Genomic DNA, 24,581 nt, shown 5'->3' on the forward strand with positions numbered 1-24,581 from the left:
AAAGTGGTTTCACTTAGGTTTTATTTGTAAGTTGAGAACAATGGACTGTCCTTCAAACTGAAATGAGTTTTCTTGTGTTGTATTTCTACAGGAACTAGTGATTTCCCATGATGGCACCTAATGTATTAAAATCCAAAAAGAACATCCTTTCAGTTGCAAATGACTTAAACCCTCTCTTTGTGATTTTCTCCGTTTTTAACACCTTTAAGCACATTTATCAATTTTACAGAAAAAAGCAAAATAATAAAGTTGTTTTCTAAACGTTGAAAGTTGTTTACATATAAGTATTTTTTTTAAATCCATCTTTACAGCTCACCTCATGAAGGAGACATCCCTGGCAGTGTTTTGGATGAACCTTGTGATGAACGTGCCATCAAATTATAGTTTTAGATAGCCGATGAGGAACTTCACTGGCTTCACTAGCTACGGTACCCAGTTGCTGGTGGAGGGAAAATTAGAAAGGGTTACGCTCACATTTCCACAATAGGACCACATTTTATTTGGCAGGATAATTACTATAGAGGATTGGAGGGAATGTGCTGTAGGGCAGTCACTGATAAAGAAAAATAACAAACCATGATACCCAATAACCCAAATTGCTCTTTCTCTTTTTGAAATGGATCAACATGATGCAAGAAGCAGATAGACTCTGCTAAATGTACAGCAAATTTATACACACTCAAAAAATATTATAAAGTTTTCAAATGAAAAACAGTTACTAAACTTGTTAGCTCACTGATTGTTTAAGATTTTCAACTTATTCTCTCGAGGAGACTAAATCAAAGAGAATTTACAATGTGACGTGCTGGTAGGGATATTTTTTCACACTCCCAAAAAGAGTGTAAAAAAAAAAATCCCCGACTACACCTGTTTTAAGATTCTCTCTCATCTTGACTCTGCTGTTGAATTGGAAGAGTTGTTGGAATTGACTTTGTTTACTCCCAAATGAAGTAAAAAATGTTATTGCTGTTAGATTCTTGTCCAAATACCCAGTAGCCATTATGTACAGTATATGTTTCATTTTCACTTGGTTAAAAACAAAGGGTCAGTTAAAAATGAGAGGAGGTCCTTTGGCTCAGCTACAGTAACTCGTATAGTTAATTGAACCAAGGATTTCATATAGTGTCCAGCATTTTTTGAAAGAACACAGGGCACAAGACGGATTGGGAGCCTGTTCCATGCTCCCGCAGCCCTTTGGGTAAAGAAGTGCCTCCTGTTCTCAGATTTAAATGTACTTCCACATAGTTCCCATTTGTGTTCCCTGGTGTGTGGACTGAAGAGTATCTGTTGCTTTAGCCTGTTAGAAGTGGGCATTCCCATGAGCTCTGCAATGTATGGTATGTTTGCTTTTCTCTGGACTGGTACCAGCGAAAAATAGAGGCTAAAGGTTGTTTCTGTGACACTGTCATAACTCAGTAACTTCTGCTTATCAATACTTCAAATAAATGCACTTGTATCCATTTGTAATATTATTTATACTGGATGTTTTTATGCAGTCAAAGAATGATGAATTTTCATTAAGTCTAACCATTAGAGATAGGAAATTACATTTATGATGAATATAGAAAGTAATATCGTGATATAAACTCAGTAACAGCAACTCATGAACACACCACTGTTTATACAAAACACTAACCCTGACAACAGCCTAAGTTAAAATACTTTTAACTCTAATTCTAGGGTTACAGTGCCTTGCGAAAGTATTCGGCCCCCTTGAACTTTTCAACCTTTTGCCACATTTCAGGCTTCAAACATAAAGATATAAATTTTTTATTTTATATGAAGAATCACCAACAAGTGGGACACAATTGTGAAGTGGAACGAAATCTATTGGATTTTTGAAACTTTTTTAACTAATAAAAAAATGAAAAGTGGGGCGTGCAAAATTATTCGGCCCCCTTGCGTTAATACTTTGTAGAGCCACCTTTTGCTGCGATTACAGCTGCAAGTCGCTTGGGGTATGTCTCTATCAGTTTTGCACATCGAGAGACTGAAATTCTTGCCCATTCTTCCTTGCAAAACAGCTCGAGCTCAGTGAGGTTGGATGGAGAGCATTTGTGAACAGCAGTTTTCAGCTCTTTCCACAGATTCTCGATTGGATTCAGGTCTGGACTTTGACTTGGCCATTCAAACACCTGGATACGTTTATTTGTGAACCATTCCTTTGTAGATTTTGCTGTATGTTTGGGATCATTGTCTTGTTGGAAGATAAATCTCCGTCCCAGTTTCAGGTCTTTTGCAGACTCCAACAGGTTTTCATCCAGAATGGTCCTGTATTTGGCTGCATCCATCTTCCCCTCAATTTTAACCATCTTCCCTGTCCCTGCTGAAGAAAAGCAGGCCCAAACCATGATGCTGCCACCACCATGTTTGACAGTGGGGATGGTGTGTTGAGGGTGATGAGCTGTGTTGCTTTTACGCCAAACATATCGTTTTGCATTGTGGCCAAAAAGTTCGATTTTGGTTTCATCTGACCAGAGCACCTTCTTCCACATGTTTGGGGTGTCTCCCAGGTGGCTTGTGGCAAACTTTAGACGAGACTTTTTATGGATATCTTTGAGAAATGGCTTTCTTCTTGCCACTCTTCCATAAAGGCCAGATTTGTGCAGTGTAAGACTGATTGTTGTCCTATGGACAGACTCTCCCACCTCAGCTGTAGTTCTCTGCAGTTCATCCAGAGTGATCATGGGCCTCTTGGCTGCATCTCTGATCAGTCTTCTCCTTGTCTGAGCTGAAAGTTTAGAGGGACGGCCAGGTCTTGGTAGATTTGCAGTGGTCTGATACTCCTTCCATTTCAAGATGATCGCTTGCACAGTGCTCCTTGGGATGTTTGAAGCTTGGGAAATCTTTTTGTATCCAAATCCGGCTTTAAACTTCTCCACAACAGTATTACGGACCTGCCTGGTGTGTTCCTTGGTCTTCATGATGCTCTCTGCGCTTTCAACAGAACCTTGAGACTATCACAGAGCAGGTGCATTTATACAGAGACTTGATTACACACAGGTGGATTCTATTTATCACCATCAGTCATTTAGGACAACATTGGATCATTCAGAGATCCTCGCTGAACTTCTGGAGTGAGTTTGCTGCACTGAAAGTAAAGGGGCCGAATAATTTTGCACGCCCCACTTTTCATTTTTTTATTAGTTAAAAAATTTTCAAAAATCCAATAGATTTCGTTCCACTTCACAATTGTGTCCCACTTGTTGGTGATTCTTCGCATAAAATAAAAAATTTATATCTTTATGTTTGAAGCCTGAAATGTGGCAAAAGGTTGAAAAGTTCAAGGGGGCCGAATACTTTCGCAAGGCACTGTAGATGTACTGTATGTAATGATTGTTTATAAAAATGTATAACTCCAGAAATGAACCATTACTAATAATTTTAATGGATGGTATACAGTTATAACAGAGACCCATGTTCTCAGATTTTTTGCAAAGGTGGGATGAAGGTTTTGTAAGCTATACTAGCTTATAAACTATACTTGTGCTATACATTTTTTTTTCAAAAGTGTCAAAAGTAAAATGAACCGAACTGCCATTCGATGACTCTCTATTGAGCTTAATTAATAAATGTTTCATAGCTTCACTTAAAGGGTCAGAGAAAGATTTTTGTGCCATTGTTCATCTGTACTGGGATATCAGAGGGAGAATCTTATCAACTTGTAATTATCCATCTCCAGCTTGTAATTATCCAGTCTTGAAATGGACTAATTGGTTCTCCAGAGTACAGTAAAGGTACCTATGAAGGAGAACACTGACACACAGTGGGATTCCATCTGGGGCTGTGTGGGCAGAACAGATATGTCTATCAGGCTTTGTCTGATACAACCAGACAAATGACAGAAAAACTGATAAAAAAGAAATGCTGTTTTGTTTTCAGCTTGTAAACCCAACTCTCCTCTGAAAAGTACTGGTACCTGCCCCTTTGTCAGTATAAAATACATTACAACTATCGGAAAGTCATTGTATGAATGGTGTGAAAATATATGCTTTTCTTTTGTATTTTGCATGTTAATTCAGCCTTCTTTAAGGCACACTTTATTATACACAACTTTCTGTATAATATCCACTTTATCCAATACAAGAACAGATTTTGGCTGGCAAAACATTCTTCCAACAAAAAAAAAAATACATTATGAATACCTTTGGCTTCTCAATGATGTGAAATAATCCACTTCTCATGTTGAATTTATACTGATATTAAATTTTGTCTAAAAAGCTTAGAACGAAATAGATTTCTTTGAATATTGCATATCACATCAATTCACTCCATAACTGGTTTAAAATATATCTTTGAAGCTGAAGATTATGCCAGCGATGTGAAGAGACTAATTGGATAATGACTGGCAAGTTCCTTTCCGCTTTTTAACAGATTTTAATATAGCTTTAATATTGTACATGACAACATCTCATGAAACAGATGGAAACTAATAGAAGCTGCTACACAGAGCAATTTTGTTAACGTTTGCCCAAGTTTTTCATAAACCCCTTTGGATAAAGAAATTTTTATACACTGTGATCAACAAGGCAGGCTACAGCAGGGGGAGGGTACATACAGTACATGTCTTCTGTTATTTAAGTTCACTAGTGCATAGCACACCAGAGACTAACAGGCTATATCCCAGACATAGGTGAGGGCTCCCAGTTCTCCATTCCCTTTTGACAGTGAGCAAGGGACTGCAGTGGCAGAGAGAGTTGGACACAGAAATGGAGACAGAGACTAAAAACAAATCCAGATTTACACCAAATTATAGGCGCACACGGCATTGTTGAGGCTACCCTCTTGACCACTTGTGAACGTAACTTTCAAACTGACTTGTTTTATTGCATTTTTAAGTACTTTAGCTTTGTGAGGAGAGCAGTGATGAAATTCTTTCCATTTTCTTTTTAATCTGTGTTCTCCCGTGCTTTATGTTTGCAAACAAGATGGTGTGCTGACCATTGTCAGTGTCCTTTTTTTTTACCACAGCTTTCACCTGTTGCTCAGCGACTTATTGCTTCACAACTGTCACCCATCCATGTAATCATATCCTACCCAGAAAGAATAAATTAAGGTCTGAAGATCTGTGGTCTTAAATGTGAGATATGCTGCAGTTTCACTGAAAAAACAAACTTATGCACAATCTACTCAGCATACAGAAGGTTATACGAGGAATCTAAATGAGTCTTGAAAGAAGCCTACCCCATTCTCAATGAAATGTAAGAAACTGCAGCGAAAAAAAGTATCATTACTTTAAAAGCAGTAAAAACTCTTGATTTCTATTCATTCTCTGATAGATAAATATTGTGTTATTACTGAGAAGAAGGTCGGCAGAGTAATTCAGATTCTACAGGAAATTCACAAACAGATTGCCTATTTGAAGCATGTTTGCTTCCACTGAAGCATGTAGTAGGAAGAATGCTCAGATTTTGGCACGCCAAGGCAGTATCTGTCGCTCATTTGTCTTTGGCTCTTAGGGACTTTAACCAGGACATTATAGTTGACAAAGGACTGAGTACTTCAATCTTTCATTTTCACAATAAACCGGTACATCAATATCAACTTTAAGGAGGTAAACGGGAAACGGTGTATTCCTGGCAGAGCTTTAAAAGGACCAAAAATCTCAAGATTCAGTCTTCTGCTGATGTAAGTCATCATTTGAGCAGCAGATTAGGCAGCAGTAATGAATTTAGCTTTTATCTAAGTAGACGACCTCTGGGACTTTTCATTTAATTTGATGTGTTTTCCCATCTTCTTTCAAGCACATACTCAGCAATTGCTTCCGAAACATCTGAATACATTATCAAAATATATGTTGTAAAAAACCCACAACCCCTCCACACACAAAAGAAATGGAATGATCAATCACCTACTAAAAACATCAACATTTACATTAATGTCGCATATAAATCACTGACTTCCACATTGGTACCAGATTATTTGTCTAGAATGGTTCAATGCTTTCATATTTCATTCAGGATATTAAGACACTTTACCTCAATGTAAGGTTAACAAATTATGTAATCATATAATCATAAGACATTTGAAAAAATACAGTCTATTCTACATACAGTAATACAGGTGTATTAGAGTCAATGACTGATTATACCTGTAATATGAGTTACAGCTTCATGTATCTTAATTAAAGTTGTAGCTACACCTGTTTTGGGGGAGGACTTATTACAAGAAGGCCACTATCTTACAGGAACAAGACACACATTCTAAATACACATTTACACAAGTATTAGACAGGGGCACTGCTGCTATGAGCCAGAAAACAAGATGACAAATGGACTTTTCTATTTCTTTTGTTCACTGACCTGCTCACTTAGCCCGTGAGGCACCTGTGAATGAATCACACTTCTTGATAAGATAGGTGGTAAGAGGATCATGATGACATCAAGATAAGATAGGCTTCTAAGCTTCAGGTTCATGAAGACACCATTGCCTGAACTCGGCTGGTGACGACTTCTTTCTAATTGTGTCATAACACCACGACTTTGTTTTCTGTCAGGTATACATGCTTTTCAAAAGGCAAAAGCGCTTCCAGTGCACAGCAACTCGAGAGATTGATAGAAAGAACACTGTGCATTGGTTAGGCAGTGCTTGAGAATGATCATAACACCGGCAGGCGTAGCGTCGTTTCTAATTTCCCTTGAGCCCTTAATATTTAGTACTGTCTCCTGCAATCCTGCTCTCTTTCCCTGACAGACTCAATTCAGAGCACGTGACCAGCCAGAGGTGCTGTGAAGAAATACAGCCTGAATAAGAAGTACATGGGGCATTGCTGTTCAGCGCTGCAGTGGACCTCAAATTGCTTTCGCCTGCCAGGTTATTGCTTCCTCATAGGTCATCTATAATACTTTCAGACCCTACTTGTATGCAGTAAATATTACTTTGCTCTTTCATTTACATGTACCTCCAGATTATGGACTGCAAAGGTGAATCTGTTTTTTCTTTTTTTTTTCTATCGCACTGTCATGTCACCTTATCTTTTTGCCCAATGACATGCAGAGCTGTCTGTGTAGGCTCTCCAGGCCAGTGCTCATTGAATGTAGCCATGGTTTCCCCCAGCAGAATAACTCACGCATCATGCCTATAATGTTCGTCTTTTTATCTCTATGTCCTTTTCCTCCCTCCATCTCCTCTCCTTCTGTTTCCACTTCTCAATGTAATAAATTGATCAATATAAATTAAAGCGTTGCCTGAAGAAATATTCTGCTCTGGGACGAAGCAAAGCAACAAATTAACAATAGCTTGGGGCTTGCCTGAAGTACAGATTTTAACATTAGTTAAACACGACAGCTCCCTCTACTTTCATTGGGCATTTATGTATTAGCATGTATGCGTGTGTGGAGGTGTGTGCCTTCTAGATTCTTGATAATGGCACCGCAATGTAATAATTGGACACATATGACGAAAAAACATGAAGATTGGCAGATTTGCATGTGACAAAAAAAAGAGTTAAACTAGTAGAGATTATATCTAATCACAGTTTGCAAAATCAGTGTTAAGGACCAGTTACTGCATGTTATTGTGATGCTGATAGACCTGACAGTAATAAACCAAGAACTTTAATTATGGGGTTTAAATGAATGTACTGCACATAAGGGTGCAGACTACAAAGAGAAAAATGTCAATTTCTGGCAGCAGGCAAACAGTATCCTGTATTATTGAAAGTTTAAAAATGTAGGTATCAACTTTATAAACCGGCACTGCTCAATGCACTTAATTATTTTGAGACTTTTCTAAGTTTAACATTCAACATTTAACTGCTGCTTTGAAGCTGCTTCATTTCAAACTAATCGTGCAACCAAATGTTTGCTTCAAAATAGAAACTGCACGTTTCTTCCTTTCAGACTGCATACGGTATATTCTCTACTGCTGCATAAACATACAGTGCCGTGTCGCAGATCACCACATGACAGAATAAGAAGGCATTTCTGAACCTAGTATGGTCATTTTAAAATTCTTAAATGAAACCTTAATAAAGTGATTGAATTTTAACTAAAATGATTTACATTGCTTTTTCATTCAAAGGTTGCATAATGCAGTGTATAAATCACTGGTGTTAGCTATATAAAACAGTTAAGGAGCACAAAATTGTGTGGGGTTTGCACATTATCTGCATGTTCACAAGGGTTTTATCCAGGGGCTCGGGTTTCCTCCTGTCTGCGATGGCAAGTTTGATTGCCTATTCTAAATGGTCCCCAGAGGCCGTGGGAGGAACAGGTGTCCTAAACAGGTTGTGAGCAGTACTGTAATCTTAGTCTTGCCTTGCTCCCAGTGCTTCATGGGTAAGCTCCAGGCTGCCACAGCCCCCGCTGGGAGAAAAGACTTTCTGATAATGGATGAATGCCTGGATGTACGTTTCACTGCAAATACTGGTATTATGCATGAAAAAAAAATCTCAGAAAGTCTCCAGTTAGTACTCAATGCATCTTCTTTTTGGCTTCTGTTACCAAGTGCAGGCATGCATTTCTATGCTTTGATACAATTTTGTCCTATGAATATTTTCAAGATTCATCATGCAGAGAGCTTAGGGTATTGTCTGGGTTCCCTGGTAGTCATCGCTTCTTTCAGCTCCACGAATAACCTAGGCAATTGGACTCAGCAGAGGTGTACTGACAGCAAAATCCTTTTGATCTTTTTTCCTGTTTTGAAATTCCAATGTTTACTTGTGAGCTGTGGGTTTTTGCTGTGCTGAAAAGTAAACCCAGTTCCACTTGTTCTATGAACATACAGTGTGATTAAGCATATTTTGTCTTGTTACTGTGTAGATCATAAGTTTCCTTCAATTGTACAAAGGTTTCTAGTTCTTTGAAGGCTAAAGTAAAATTTTTGGAGCCATGGTAGCTCAGATGGCAAGCACATCTAGCTCCTGACTGGAAGGTCCTGGGTTCAATCCCAGGTAGAGGCAAGCGATGTACTGTACATAGCTTGCTCTAATTCCTTCCAGATGGCTCCCAGGTCCACTCAGCCTGCTTTCTAAATGAGTACCGGGGGTTAATACTTCTGGTGGTAATAGGCCAGCTGGAGTGTGATGCTGACCAGATCACCTCCAGTGTCGGATGGTCAAGAAAAATGGTGGCATCATATTTTCATCTAAATCATAAAATTCATCTAAGTACTGTACTGTTATAATAATTGCATTCTATGAGTCAATAGGTGACTGAATATTGACCAGGACTGTCATCATCTTAGTCGTGGGAATGGAAATTAATAAGTTCTGCCCACAATGCTAGAAAGCTGTGCTGTCTGAATTTCCATGTCTAGTTCTGTCATGATGCTCAGTTTTGACCTCCTACCATTGTTAACATTGACCAAAAGCACAAAGCAAAAGGCTACACTAAAGTGGCTTCACAAGAAGAAAGTAAATGTTATCATGATGTCTATTCAAAGACATGACTTGAATCTGATTGAAAATCTGATGCAAGGCTTAAAAACTACAGTCCATCAATCGTCTCCAGCCAACACAAGAGGGTGAGCACATCTGTAGACATAACTTGTAACATTCTGTTTTGCATCGTTGGTCGAGACTGATCCGAACACCACTCATGGCTGGAACTGCTGCTGTAGGTGCTTTTACCAGATATTGACTAAAAGGGTGTTAAATGCAATTAATATTTTTGTTTTGAAAGGACTTTTTTTTAGTATTTCCTGACCTTTCATACAAAACAAGTTCCATCTGCACATTCAAGTTCTGATTAAAATTATTCACTCCAATTTATTCACTTGAAATGGTGTGGACATTATTTGTAATTTAACAAAATGGGACATCTTTGATATGGGGGGGAGAGGAGGAAGTCTAAGTATCTGGTAAACTCTTGGCTATTATTGATAGAACAGCACTCTTTCTGCTTTAATAGATGTTTGGACAATTATTTCTGCTTGTAATTTGCACCAGCTGATCTTGCTGTACATCTTGGAAAATAAAATATTTCCTCCGGGTTTAGTCTAGCCTTTCCCCTTTTTTTCTGTAGTAGTAGATTTTTGAGTTGTACAGTTTCTGTGAAAATACACTGCACAATCTCATGTGTTCCTATTCTGCTGCAAAATTCTGTTGAACCAAATCACAGTGTAAGAATGAAATATGCTAATAACTCCAAGATCATTCACTATGCTAATGGATTTATTTGGCGCAGCAGTCCCTCGAGTTAGATGTACTGTAGCTAAGAAGCTTCATCAGATTGGTTTTTAATTTCTGGTTAACTGATTTTAAACTACTTAGAAAGCTTTTTTGTTCCTTTGATATCATATTGACATCCATTTTAAGCACTTTCCTCATTTTCAGAATGTCGTATTTCATTAGATTCCTGGTAAGCTTTGCACTTTGGGTGATTTCTGTTGTTTTCATTCTGAAATAACATTACCTGCAAGGAGGATGAAGCAGACAGCAGGGATCCAAAATAAAACTCACATATGAATTTGCTGACATTTAAAATGTTGACTTTTTATTTTACATAAAAGGAAACAGAAGACAACAAATTTGTGTCAGTCTTACTCATGTCTGTATATTTTGTCATATGGGGGAAAAGTAATCTATAAAATGAAAGAGAAATACTAAGTAAACCTTTTAAAAATCTGGCCCGCCAACAACGCTGTCCCATATCAACGAACAACTGCTGGATAGGTGTCTGGACAAAAAGGATAAACAGCACTTTAAACCAAACACCAGAGGAATGTGGAAGACAAAAATTAGTGTCTACTGCCTCCTACTGATCATAGCATTTATCTTCTTGTGTATTTACAGAAACTTCTGTCTTCAGCACATCACTGTTTTATAAAACCAATATTTATAGTTACTGTGCGGGCCTTCATTAAAATAAAAACTAATTGTGGGCAAATAAAATGTTAAAGCTCTTAAGAGGCTGTAACTCAGGTGTTGTGGCCTAAGGTTAGCCATTAGAATAGTTACAAATAATTGAAAATCCAACTATTCCTAGTAAGATAACAACATGAAAAGAACATCATCCATTAATTCCATCCCATTAATTTGCAGACAACCACCCTCCAACCCAAACTTGTATCACAATGTTAAACTATAGATTCCAGATACACATTTAATAACTCAATTAAACAGGAAAATTAAAATTAATTAATTAATTTTAAATAGCATAGTATTACTACTGTATGAACTCCTCTTTATACACTTGTACCTATAAAATAAAGATAATTAAATATTAGAAACAGGTTATGGCCACAAAGACATTTAAATAAGTGCCTACTGCACCCTAGATAATCTGCAACAGGTGAAACATACCACATACGTATGTAAGGTAGAAACCCCTACTTTACAGAAAAATGTCTCTATAATCATTTACAGTCATCATATCACAGGAAGAAATACAATATTACTTCTGTGATGGTAGTAGAAACATTCCCTGATCAATCATTCAGCTCTTTTGTTCCTGACAAGTTTAACGTCATCAGCCCAAACATTCACTCCAATTTATTTTACTTGAAGAGAGAATCTTTAACCTATCAACAAAGGTAATATGCTTTGTGTTATATTACAAAAGGCCAAAGCTTCACTGTCTGAGTGTTAAGACAGCATCTTGTTTTGATGTGAACAATAGTATGCCTGTATCTCATTGCTGTGCAACTAATGTTGACAATCCTGTCTCATTACTGTCTGTCTTGCCATTAACCAGCCTTTCTCATTAAAGTGCTTCAGATGTGGAAAAATAGTCATTTAGCTGATTTTGAGCATGAACATGCTTGTTTTTTGCTCATTATACACTTGTACAGTGACCTTGGGATACAATACAATTTAGTCAGTACACAACACATCATATCTCTCAGACATTTTTTAGCACATCAAAGAGAAATACATTTTTCTCAATGGTTGCAAAATGTCTTTTTTCAATACCTAGAATAAATTAACTTTGCAAGGCATGTCATAGAGTGTGTTGCGTTACAACTTGTTAATCAACTCTGAAATGTACATATTAAAAAAATCACAATTAGTTAGTTTCAAAGACCAAGGTGGAATAGATTTGTTAGTGTTCTTTCACTTTAAAATGCAACAATTCTAAATTGAATTTTTAACCCAGAAGTTGGCATCTGGTAATGATATTTTTCTACCTAAATGTACAATATGAATAATGTACAAGAAAACGCTGTTCTTACAATCTGCGTAAATCTTTGACATTTGAGAAAATCTTATTTTCTAGCAACAATTATTTCAGCAGTTTAAGTGAAATCTTAAAAAAAACAACTTCTGATATTCTTTGAGCAGGCATTCATTTCCAGCTTTATCAGAATCCTAGCCTTTGGTAGTACTGGTTTTAAGAGACAATGCAGCATGAATTTCAATTGCACTCCAAAGAGGACCTATTTAATTAAGTTCTTAACTGCACATCCGTTCTGAGATGACAGACCATGACAGTAAAGTATTTCCTTGCTTTAAGCCATGCAACAAAGATTCCAAAATATTTTACTTGATACACAGATCGAAGAACTAGCACAGATACACTTGGATACAATCTATGAATTAACCTTTGTCGACATGCACCTAAGAACTGCAGGTACATTAATTGCATGTTTTACGGCTATTAAGGATGTGTGCCTCGAGAATGTCGGACCCGCTGGGCAGCTTTAAAATGTTTATTTAAAACTAAAAAATGGAAAATCAACACAAATTATAAATACAGACTCAGTGACTCAAATTTAATTTGCCCAAACCCCAAGGCACGCCTTATTCAAAGACCAACTTGACAAGTCTAAGGCGTATCTTTATCAGCCCCCACATCTAATGGTTCCAAAATTTACATGAGGGGGAAATACATCTACAGTACAGGTATGTATTTCCCATTTCCCTCATTATAAATAATTATTTCTTAATCTGATGGTGGATTAACCGTAAATGCCAGCAGATAAATTGTGAAAAATCTGAAATTATACTGATCACAGGTATGTAGTTTTCACAATCTGTCCTTTAAAGATGAAAAATTAAATGGGGAAAAAATGCTCAAAAAGTATAAAACAACAACAACAACAATCAATTGCTTTGAGGTACTTGCAATAGTCAATGCAACGTAAACACTTCATGAGGCTGTGTTACAGTACATAAGCTTTTATTAAATGGAAAAACCAAAGCAAAAGGATCAAACAAACTGCCATATTGAACAGCATCTGAGTCAAAAACTTATGTTCCAGCACAGATGAAAGAACTTGCTTTGAGGTATGCCCCAAAGACAGCTAACAATGACACTATCTTACCCAGTCAATTACTGAGGTATCCTGTTCCACCAAGCACATATTTAAAATGTTGAATGTTACCGACAGGTTACAACTTAAGTGGGCAGAGTGAAAGTAATACGAAAAAAAAACAAACAGTCCTCTGCCACAGAAACAAAAATGATACTGAATTAAAATGAAATTTAAAATTCATCCTCTTAGTAACATAGGGTAACTGACAATGCTAGAAGAATATCGGGAGGTTAGTTATTTCAAAGACTTATTAAATCGAATTAAAATGAAATTTACTAGAATCTTCCAAATTGTTTGATGAATAAAAACCTCCCAGAAATAGAAAAACAACAGATGATTTGGTGCCAATTATTTTTGTAATCAGCTGTATTATTTTACACGTAAAATTACTTCAGCTCCATTTAATAATTAAGTCAAAAGGTTAGGAAAATGAGTACAAACCTACAGGTAATAGTCTGTATTTACTGCAATGTGCCTAATAAAATGTAATAAAAAATACAGCACATTAATGACTTAATTAATTTATCATCCTTTTTCAACACTAAGAATGAAAGGTTTGATGTGATAACAGTTTGATGGTTGGAGAAAATCATGAGGATGTTCTGCAGATGCCTCCTCATATTCAATTTGGAGGTGCTCAAATTTTGTTATGGAGCTGAGAGCTACATCTGATGTTTGGCAGCTGCATTTTATAAATGACATTATGGATCAATAGGTGTACTGAGAAATATAGGATCAGAGGGTAATCCCATTTGGTAAGAAGTCAATATCCCAGAGCAACCTTCTAAACCTGTAAAATAGTTTTCTCTGGTAAAGTTCAGAACACCAGAAAGGCAAGCCCAGGCATCTTATCGTTACACAGAATATGTGATAGGGGTTCAAGGCGATGCTGAACAGAAAATCACTACCAAAAAACAATACAATTTGGAATTTAAGTATGTCTGCAGACCCATGGAAAAGCATTGCTTCCCCATTATGTAACGCAGATTTAAACTTACCGACCTCAAATTATTAAAATCAGGATTTAATTAGGATTAAAATCAACACATTTGTGATTTCAGGAAGGAATAATAAAAAAAAAACAACAACTAACATCTTACACAAACTTTTGATACATCCCATGATTGCCACATAGATGAAAGTCATCTGAATGGTCTCTGCTGGAAACAGGTAGGAGTGTGTCTTAGTAATTCCACAGGACAAAAGCCTGTATATTCACTTCGCAGTAGGCAACATGCTCACTTGAGGAGCCTGGGTTTGATTCCAATCGTCCACAGGCTTGTCTTCACTAATTTACAGGCTTTTTCCTGGAAAAGCACTCCAGCACTGTGTTGTTAAGTTAAAAGGAGGGCAGGGCAGTATGCGGGGATGTGGTACAGTACATTCCTTATGAGTTGTCCATGCTGTGACACATTGTCCTCTACAGAGAAGACAAACAGTACAGCCCATGTGGGCAAGAGCATAAAACCATATAGGCTGTCATAATAATAATAATGAGTTGAGTAAATCAGTAGTTTCAAAGCTTAGTGTTGACATTGAGATAACCAATGAAAACAGTAGGAATTTTGAAAAAAGGTTTAGTTATGGTTCTGTTAACGTTACTGAGATGCAATGTTAAGCGCAAGAACTAACACAGAGGACAGAAAAGCTGTCCACTAGGTATCAAAAATAAATAAATCAGGTTACTTATCATTTCCTCCCAGTAACAACTTGCTTCTGAAAGTTTTGTTTTCAACCACAGACACAAGGTTAATTATTCCCTGCAATACAATACATCACACATGCAGTTCTGTGTGTCTGAATTAACTTTTCAATCTCCATTCTGAACAGTTCTTGCCAAAGTTTATGAAAGTAGGTGATCTGCCTCACATACCAGGGAGCTTAATGACACTGCTTTACCAATAATAGCTGCACAATCTGTTAAAAGGATAAACACTTAGGTATGAAACTTCAGACCTAAGATGATACATCTGCAATTTCCAGAAGTGAAAGGAAAAAAATAGTCACTTGAGTTGTTTGCACTTCTGTGAATTAAAAAAAAATATTCACATGATTTGTCTGTGGAAAAAAACTATTGTTTGATGCTGCTGTAGAATAAGAGGCCAAAGCTTTTATGAGCTTTCATCTTTTTTTGTGCCAGCCTCACTTTACATCCCAGACACTATAGGGAAAAGGTACATACTTACATTGGCATTCAACTTACATTTCCCCCTGTATCCTAGGGAATCATAAATGCTGGTACATGCTTTTGCTTTCATACAAGGAAAAGTGAAATGCAAGGGGGACAAAATCAAACTGACTATTCATTTTCTGTTTTTTTTAAGTCTTAAATGTGTGCTCTGCGATTCTCAATATTTTTTAAATTGATATTCATTATTGTAAATTGAAAGACCCACACACGCTTTTAGATGAGAAAAAAATGGTTTAAAAAGCAAAGTTCCTACTTTTAAAGAGCTTACTTGTGATGAGAAACCACTGTTCCCACAAAAATGAAGCTCTGCATTAAAGAATATTTACAAATATGATTTTCAGGGGCAGCAAGCAGATGTGGCAGCTCGTGTTGCTGTCTCACAACCTTTGGGTTCTTACTTCCTTTCTGGCCCGGGGATCCTTCTGTACGGAGCTTGCAAGTTAACACTGTTGTGTTTTTTTGTCAGGTTGCTCTGGTTTTCACTTGCCTTCTAAAGGGATGCTGGATATCTACTGTAAATTGGCAGTTTAACGCTGACACTTAACTTCTTTAATCCCCAAAAGTGTTCAAGACAAAGCTGAATGAAATCTGTGTTTCATTTAATGCAAATACATTACTTCTCAGGGTGTTGTCCCCAACTCCCGAATTGGTTATCGTCAAAATGTTTTTTATTAAATATTTAACTTGGCTGCAAATTGGTTTTCTTTAACCTCCTGGTTTATGAATGCCTAGAATTCTCATCCTTAACCTCTTGGCTTAACAATGACTAGAATTCCCTGAGCCGATTTCATGCTGCAGTCACTGTGTGCTCGTGTCCAGTGTTTAATCTGAGGCCCACCTGTGATGAAAGGCTAGAAATTCAGTCCATTGCGAACCAGAGCCATCTACCAGCATTTCCCAAAAACTTCTAGAAATTTGTGTACTGTAGATATTTTTTCCAATTAAGATGATTCCTCCCATTAAAAATTTGTTTTAAATTAGAGCCTGCTTGTTTTTGAAAACAGTTTTGTTTTAACCAGGACACAGTTCCTGAAAAATGGCAGCCTTGCAAGGTCTTACACAATCTCTGTAACATAATTACATCAAGCAATTAGTGCCAGATAACTCCCTCATGTAAGAGTGTAACTAACCATTAAACTAGGTGACATTAACAAATCATTTTATGCAAAAGAAGTGAATTCCCCTGTTCCACAAAGAGATAATAGCAATTATTTTCACCACCCTCAGGTCTGATCTAGGAATTGTTAAAGAGATATTTCTCACCATAAATATTCTGTGATGTACATTTTTTTATATTTTCTAAACTTGATAACAGATGCCCGTGATAAGAATGTCAGGCTTTTATTTATCTCATTATACTTACATAGAGAAAACAAATCTTTCTATTTTTACTTGTTTACTTCTACAAGTTTTACTTAACCTAGGGAATTCTTTCATAATCCACCTTAATGCCAGTTTCTCATGTGAGAAGTAAGACGGTATTTCACATACTTATTTGGTGATGCAAATTCTAGACATAAATCAGCTGTCATCTGTTCCAGACACAAAATAACATTTTTAAGAGTCAAATCCAGCATTAGATAGGATTGAGGTCAACGATTCCACATCCCACAGGACAGCGTATATTATGGTTATCTGCCACAGCAACTGAAACATGTTCATGACAATGCTGATCCTAACACATCACTTTTTACTGTATATCCTCACAAACATAAAAGGTTGAGGACAAATGTGTTTTAATTTTGTTTTAAAGTCATTTTTTACATTTGTCTATAATACAGTAAATATGTACTTATATTTACATGTAATAATGGACTTTCAATGTATCTCACTGTATTTTTATGTAAGCCTGTTTTCTGTTGAGCTTGCAATATGAATAAAGATAGCATATTTTCTATCAAAAGTGTCAGCAATACTAATACCCCATGTTAATACAAGTCCCAAGAAATATCTGAAATAACACTTTTTGGGGCTAGAGAGATAGTAAAGCATTTTTTTAAATGACAGATTAATGAAACATTCCTGAAAGGCTGAAAGTTGTACTTGACATAAATTTCATTAACTTTGAAATTAAAAGGTTGAAACATGTCACCGAAACTTACCCCCCCTCCCCCCTTTGTTATGTTACTTTGAATTAAAATACAAATATAAAGTGACTAGAAAAGATTATTCAACAAAAAAAAGGTTTCTTGATTTCCTAATAAGCCAAGAAAGAAAATATTAGTAAGAAAACAAAAGGGCTTTGCTAAGCCTTATGCATGGCTTTTGTGACCTGTCATAGGACATTTGTACAGTTTTTATACTGTAAGTATCTATTGCTACAGTATGTAATTTCTGTATATGTATTGTTGTATTTTGGTGTGTATAACCTGTTTGTGGATCCATAATGTTGTCCAGCTGTACCAGTCTGTTCCACCAACTTGTGTCAGGTTACAGAGCTTGCTGACCTACTCCTTTAAATGGAGGCCCACCTGTCCATCAAGGAGGCCAGGGGTGGGGCTTATGGTACAGTATATATCCTGGTGGTGTAGTAGCTTGTTGATTGAGTTTTGGTCTTGTCCTGTTGTTATTCTGTTTGTGCTTTTTGGTTCAGTATCCCTTATTAAACCTGCACTTATTTTGCTCCTTCTCTAATGGTATGGTGTGTTTTTATTTTACTCAGCTGACTACTTCTGCTGTGTAGTCTCAAAGATAGCTAACAGATGCAAAATGTTCAACTTTCAAGCATACAATACTGTGAATTGTATGTGAAACATGTATCGTCTGTGCTTGCACCATGTTTGCACCAACAGAATCTTTTAAAATACAAAGATGACGTTAAATTGAAAGTCCAGGTAAAAATGGGATAGGTTGCAAAATGATTAACAATGGTAGTGAACTTTCATTAAATCAATTAAATAAATTATTCAAAGACAATTACAGTCTTGCCTTCAGGAGAAAATAAAAATGAAGTTGGATTGTCCTTGTGCCATAAAACAATCAAAGTGTGGCAAGAACAGAGTTAAGATAAATGCATTAAAAGCAATAAAAAGCAATAAAAAATTAGGCATATACAAAGGAGGAAGGAAGTGGGGTATGTTTGTTGTATGCTGGCCTTGTGTCCCTGCCAGTGGATTTTTCTTTGATCTCTGGCCTTCTTGATACACATATGTCTCTAATTATCCCATACTGTACTGTTCTTTGGAAACATCTCAAAAATCTGGTACAGCATACAGAATCTTCACCGCTATGTTGTATTTCAACCTTTGTTTCATTATTTAGTACAAATGTATTTTAATATTTAATACAAGCAGCACCACACACACCTTAAGTGAATCCTTGTGGGATTTTGAGAAGAATGTAACACTGGAAATATCAATCATGTAAAATAAAGTTTAGTTTCATGGAAGGTTGCACTCAAGCCACTTGTCAAAGAAGTTTTTGCAATTGTAGCCCATACAGCATACTCAACTATAATGCAACCACTATGAACCATTAAAATAAAACAAGACATGCAAATTTACAGTGGATAACTGACAGTAGTTTTAATATCCTGTAACCATCAATGTTAAGAAAACTATAATTTCAAGAGTGGAGCAAATGATGTGTGAAGGTACAACTTAAAGAAAAAAAATAAAGGGGTTAACAATATGTACACAGTATTCGCAAAATCCTGTTAGATGCGTATAGCTGGCATTTCTAGTTTGTCTGAATGTGAAAGCAGGTTGCGATGAGCTAATATCCCTCTCAGAGGAAATGAGTGGTTCATTTGAACATGGAGGTGCTGCTGTCACAGAAGGAAAGGTGCTGTTTTGAACAGAAAGAGGAAAAAGAACAGAAGTCTATAGCCAAAGGACACTGATAACCAAAATATGTTATTGGGAAAGGCAAAACTTGATTAGAATAATGAGGAAAGAAACCACCACTAGACACAGGCAGCCCAAATGCAGACATGGCAATATGGGGAACACCCACCTCATGTACAAACAGGTTTTGCAATTGCAGCCCGTAATTTCTGCATCTCTGAAGCTCTGACGTCTTAACTTGTGCAAATTCCTAAGGCACAGACTTTTTAAAATTCTTCGTTCTGCTTTCATACATTATAAAACAATTTCTCGATCTCTGTCTCTTCTTTCAAGGCGCACCACCTGACAGTGTTCAGATTAGACCTGCGCTTTGTTTACTCACTTCTGTAAGTTACATGTAAAGCATGAGGCTGTACTAAGTAATATATGCTAATAAGCTAATTTGTACATCTACAATATGAGCGCTCACTTTTATGAATACAAACTTAATGGTGGTGGATAAACACAAGATATGGCATATATCAATCACACATCTTTTTAGACATTTACTGACTCTTTGTGAAGGAGGCCTTAGTTCTTTTAGCTTGACAGTGATAGGTATTTCTTGCAGACTAGGAATGTGTCTGGGTTTGATCCCCTGAGTGCTCAACAGGCCTGCTATTTTGTCCCCTCTGCAAACTGAGAGCAATGCAGTATTGCTTGCCACTGTGCCAGTATATTTTGGAGTAATTGGCATTCAATCTGACAAGTTACTGTAAGCCCAAAATTAAATGACACGCTGGAGTGTATACAATACTTCCACCTTACTATCTTACCACACTGCTCACCTTCTTTTTAGAATTTAATCAGAAACAGACTTGTTGAGTCTTCGTGTCAGCATGGAAACGGCAAACTGAGGTCCCCTAGCTAAAGCTACCCCACCCAAATCCTGATGGCATCTCTCCTGTCTCATCCTGACGCTTTGATTAAGCAATCCCCAGCCACAGCCAAGCCAGGCAGGCACATACTGTACACAATTGCAACAACTGAGAATCCTGGAATTGAATAACTTTTAGGTCCATGTCAAAAGAAAGAGCTGTTTCTCATTACCAGTCTTAAAATCTTCAGACTCTGAAGGGAGGATAGTTCCGTGGAGGAGCACGGTGGCATTGGAGAGAATAATGCGTTAATGGGGGGAAAAAAAACTTGACTGTTTTACTAAAAACAGTGTTGAAAAATATATTAAAAATTGCCGCGGCACATTACCCCCTACTGTTCTGACAGCAGGCCTCCTTTGAGAAAAGCTGTTCAATACAATTGCATGTGGATTATGAATATTTAATTTTGTTTGAAATTCATCCCAACTGATCAATAAGAAAATCATTAGAAGGATTTTTAATGTTTTATACATTCACAATCATATCTAAAAAAGCATTAATAATATTGTTTTGCAAACTGCCTACTTTGAAGGCAGATAAATTAACTTGAAACATAATTCTAAATCTCAGGCTAAATCTCAAGGTTCCCAAGGTCTTCCTCAGCCCTAAAGTAAGGACGGTCAAAAAATATATCATCTTACTGAAGCCATGATATCCATTTCTGCTTCAAAAGAATGTAATATTTTTTACTTCCTGGTGCAATAATCATAAGGGTAGAGAAGCTAGATGTTTGGTTAACAATTGTCTCTAGAAAGTCCAGACTCTCAGGATGGAAGCAAACTGCAATTCATGTTTTAAATAGAACCCAGATAGCCAAAGACACAGACATTTTTGCACAAAATGTTACAAAATTGGAAGAGATAAGAAAAAATCACGGTGTGAGAAAAAGGGGCTTCTAAACGTCTGTACATTCTTAATAAACAGAGAAATCTGGCAACCTTGCTTGGAGAAGAGATCAAAAAGGCAGGAGTCTAAAGACCAGAGACAGAGAGGGGAAGCAATTGTGAACTGTGTGCCAAGGTAAATTTCTCAGGGGGCATACAGTATAGTGTGCTATTTTATACAGCATGGTGAAACCACTGTATGCCTGAACAAATAATTGTTGTCTATAACAAACTGTTTTTTACAAAAAAACAATTGGATACTTAAAATATCTTACCTATTTTTGCAAATGGTCTGTGGTGGCTTTCATAATGATGTTTCATCACACCTGGGCTACAGTATCAAGGTAAAGAAACAGATCCACTACAATGCTCGTAGTTAACTGTACATTTACAATGCCTCATTAATGAACACAATGCAGCTGATAAACAATTTGCATAACTTAATTAAATTTCCTCTAATCCTTTCTCAGTTTAATCGTGACGTTCCTCACAAGTAAATTGAAAGGAAAAAAAAAATAACCAGAGACTAAAAGCAAATCAATGCAAATGATGAAAGAGACGATTCAAGTTAAACAAATTATGAGGTGGCCCTAATGTTCTCATTTAAATAATCTTCACTGTGAATTATTTAAATGCAGATCACAATTATAAGCAAGATAATAGATTTCTATGTGATAAGTGACCTTAATTATCCAATTTCATTATTAATAATTCTTCAGAAACTAGTATAAAACGGCCCAATAACCAATTTGGACCAATCATATAATCATTAAAGAGTTATGTAATGTATTAAAGCTTAACCAATTTCTTAAAACAAATTAAGATAAGATGGTGTAATAAAAAAATCTGAAAGAAAATACTTTTCTTTGAGGTGTGTGGCACTTAAATGCATCTTTAAAATATCATTTGACTGCATTTGTTTTAGCACTTATTTCACACTGCAACCAATCTGTTATGAGGATGTTAGAGAGGATTTCTCATGTGAATGAGAAATGAAGTCTTACTAAGACAGGTTTAAAGAAATTAAGCTCTTTAGATGAGAGCAAAGACAGCAAAGAGAGTTAAGGAATACACAAACTAAAATAATTTAGCACCTGCACTTACAAAATGACTAATCAGTGAAACAGAAAAAGTTCCCAAAAACACAGCTAAAAGGCATGAAACTGACTGTTAGCTGTTTTCAATGAGTCAGAGCTTGCTTGAATGTTCAGATTTGAAACCCGAGATATTTCCATAATACAGACTTATAAAGAACTTCTTAATCATGATAGTTACAAAAAATCTGATGAAACTCAAAAGACAGATGAAAGAACTGACTGCCTTATTATCAAGGAAGTGAAGAAGGATAGATGCGCTTCAATAAGCATAACACTTAAGAACACAGTCTTGGTGGAAATGAGAGCCTTATCTTTTAGATGCACAAAAAAGAATTTCTTCTGCAAACTGAAAGAAATAAGCCATTTGATATACCTCTCAAACATTTCTTTTGAAATGGCATGTTAATAAACCTACAACCTCATTTGTGCAAAGCTGAATTCGTGGATGGCACATAGTGAATGTCTCCTCCGAAACGTATTCAAAGAAAGACAGGAGCACAAAACCAGAGGGGGTAAAATTCAATGACAATGTCCAATCCTAAATCTTGTTTTGAGCAGGTACTGCCTTTAGGCAACTATTCATATTCATAAGTGAATCAATAAATGGAGCAAAACCACAATTAGATATGTATGAGGGGCATTTGAAAACTCGGCAGATTGTCATTCTCAGCTATCTGCCTGTGTGGCTGGTGCTTGTTAAACATGAAAGGTAAGGGATAGATCATTTCATGTACATACCTTCAGCATACTGTATGTCTCTATTCAAAGCATTGCATTACCTCCACTGTGTAGCAAGGCACTATATGCAGTTTGGGGGGGGGGGGGGGGAGTTTAATGTTCTTCAAATCTATGGCAACGTACTGATTGGAATGTCTATATGATGTTTGAAATCTTAATAATCTAGCCACTCGTATGCAGGTGTAAATGTAAGATATCCATATACAGCAGCATAGCCTCAAGTCCAGACTGTAGGATGGGTGGGGATTCACATCCCAAATTCTTTCTTGCCTGTCTGTACAGCATAAAGCATTTCCATGAAAAAGAAGGAAGTTTGCAGGATGTATGGTCTACTGCTTAGACACCCCTGTTCTTTGGTTGGTGGTAATCAAGTAACAGTGCTACCTGACATTGCAGCCTGCAGAGGTAGGTTTTAGATTTGAACTGGTTGGTCCATTCTTTGCCATAGGTGATAGTGGAATAGAAGAACTACATCACCTCTCACTTTAAAGAACCGCACAAACATATTGAAAATACGAGATTTGTCAGACGTCTATGAAAAAAGTGCTAATCCCAAGATAGCACACAGTGTCTACAACATATATTCTCCTGTTCACACGCAAAGCCTCATAAAATCACTAGGCAATTGCAGCAGACAGTGGTGATCTTGGTCTCCCAGATGACGCACCATTACTAAGGTTAGTTCGCAACTTCAAATGTCTTCACCAGCTCATGCACTCTAGACTAGCTCATATATTCACCTCTATAAAACTTTTGTTAATTTCACAAATAAAAACACCTACAGTAGCATCCTTTGAAGTATTTTGTTTTCTTTCTTTCTGTCCTAACGATCTTTCCATGTATGATGATATTTTGACTGGAAAGAACAATCTCCTGTTGCGAACGAGGAGGCAGCTACTTCTGTATTTCTCATCTGCTGATGATAGCCAACCTTCCAACCAGGAGCCCAAGAATGGCACAGACTGAAGAAGCACAGAATTGGATTTTTCATTTGAAAAAATTAAATTCTAGATGCTTTACAAATGCTCCTTATAACTTCAAGAAAAAATAAAATGTCAGCACCCTTATTAGAATATGATTATGGTAAAAAAGAGTGGAATGGACATTCTAATTCCTTGATCTAAATCCAAATAATAACATAGATGACAGCAAATGTAGAGATTATTATTCAGTCTTCAACAAGGGACGAAGTATTATATTGAAAAAAAGGAAAGAGGCAATTTGGAAGATCAATATGCAAATAATGCAAAATCAGGAAAACCTAAAAGCAACTATGTAAAATAAGAGTGTCTGCCAACACAAGATGATTATGCAGTGAAATAACGCATACAAAAATGATCAAAATTCTTCAATTCTCTTGAATCATTTTTTATTTGACTTTTTGCAATTTTCCACAAACCGTTTCACTCAGAAAGTGGAGAGCATGGCATTTTCTTAATTGCCGAGCCTGAAACTGCTGGCCATTTCCTTTGTTTTGAGAAAGAAAAATCAATAACATAAGCAAGGTACTGTAACTTGCAGCAAACCCATACTGAAGCACAATGAGATTCAAAATATGAGAGCACAAAAAGGGCCACAAGAGCAGAAAATCACTGTTCCTTTCTCAGCAACCATCTAGGGGAATATGATATTAAAACCCCATTAGGAGAAGCCTGACACAATGGGGCGATTAATACTGATATGGCTTCAGCAGTCCCTCTGGTCCATAAGAGATGACTGATTGTGCAGCATAGTGTGCTTTTGTCCACTCGGCTTCTTTCCTAATGGAGAAG

At 36.6% G+C, this 24,581-nt stretch overlaps 1 protein-coding gene and 1 long non-coding RNA gene across 9 annotated transcripts in view; one reads left to right on the forward strand and one right to left on the reverse strand.

The window, feature by feature from the left end:
• Positions 1 to 10,868, forward strand: part of LOC148641061 (uncharacterized) — a 30,519-nt gene extending 19,651 nt beyond the window's left edge. Inside the window, exon 4 of the long non-coding RNA XR_015930031.1 lies at positions 6,694 to 10,868. This is a non-coding gene — a long non-coding RNA (uncharacterized LOC148641061). The remainder of the gene's footprint in view (positions 1 to 6,693) is intronic.
• The window catches only part of LOC148641060 (uncharacterized), a 336,530-nt gene that overhangs the window by 176,903 nt on the left and 135,046 nt on the right, over positions 1 to 24,581 (reverse strand). For 7 of the 8 annotated variants that reach the window (XR_015930029.1, XR_015930024.1, XR_015930022.1 and 4 more), the window contains exon 3: positions 317 to 439. The gene's annotated coding sequence lies outside the window, so the exon portion shown is untranslated. Of the gene's footprint in view, positions 1 to 316; positions 440 to 24,581 lie in introns of those variants that run through there. The other variant, XM_088619270.1, reaches the window with a different exon arrangement.

This window comes from Lepisosteus platostomus, chromosome 25 (assembly GCF_059453375.1).
Source record: "Lepisosteus platostomus isolate fLepPlt1 chromosome 25, fLepPlt1.hap1, whole genome shotgun sequence".
Taxonomy (NCBI): domain Eukaryota; kingdom Metazoa; phylum Chordata; class Actinopteri; order Semionotiformes; family Lepisosteidae; genus Lepisosteus; species Lepisosteus platostomus.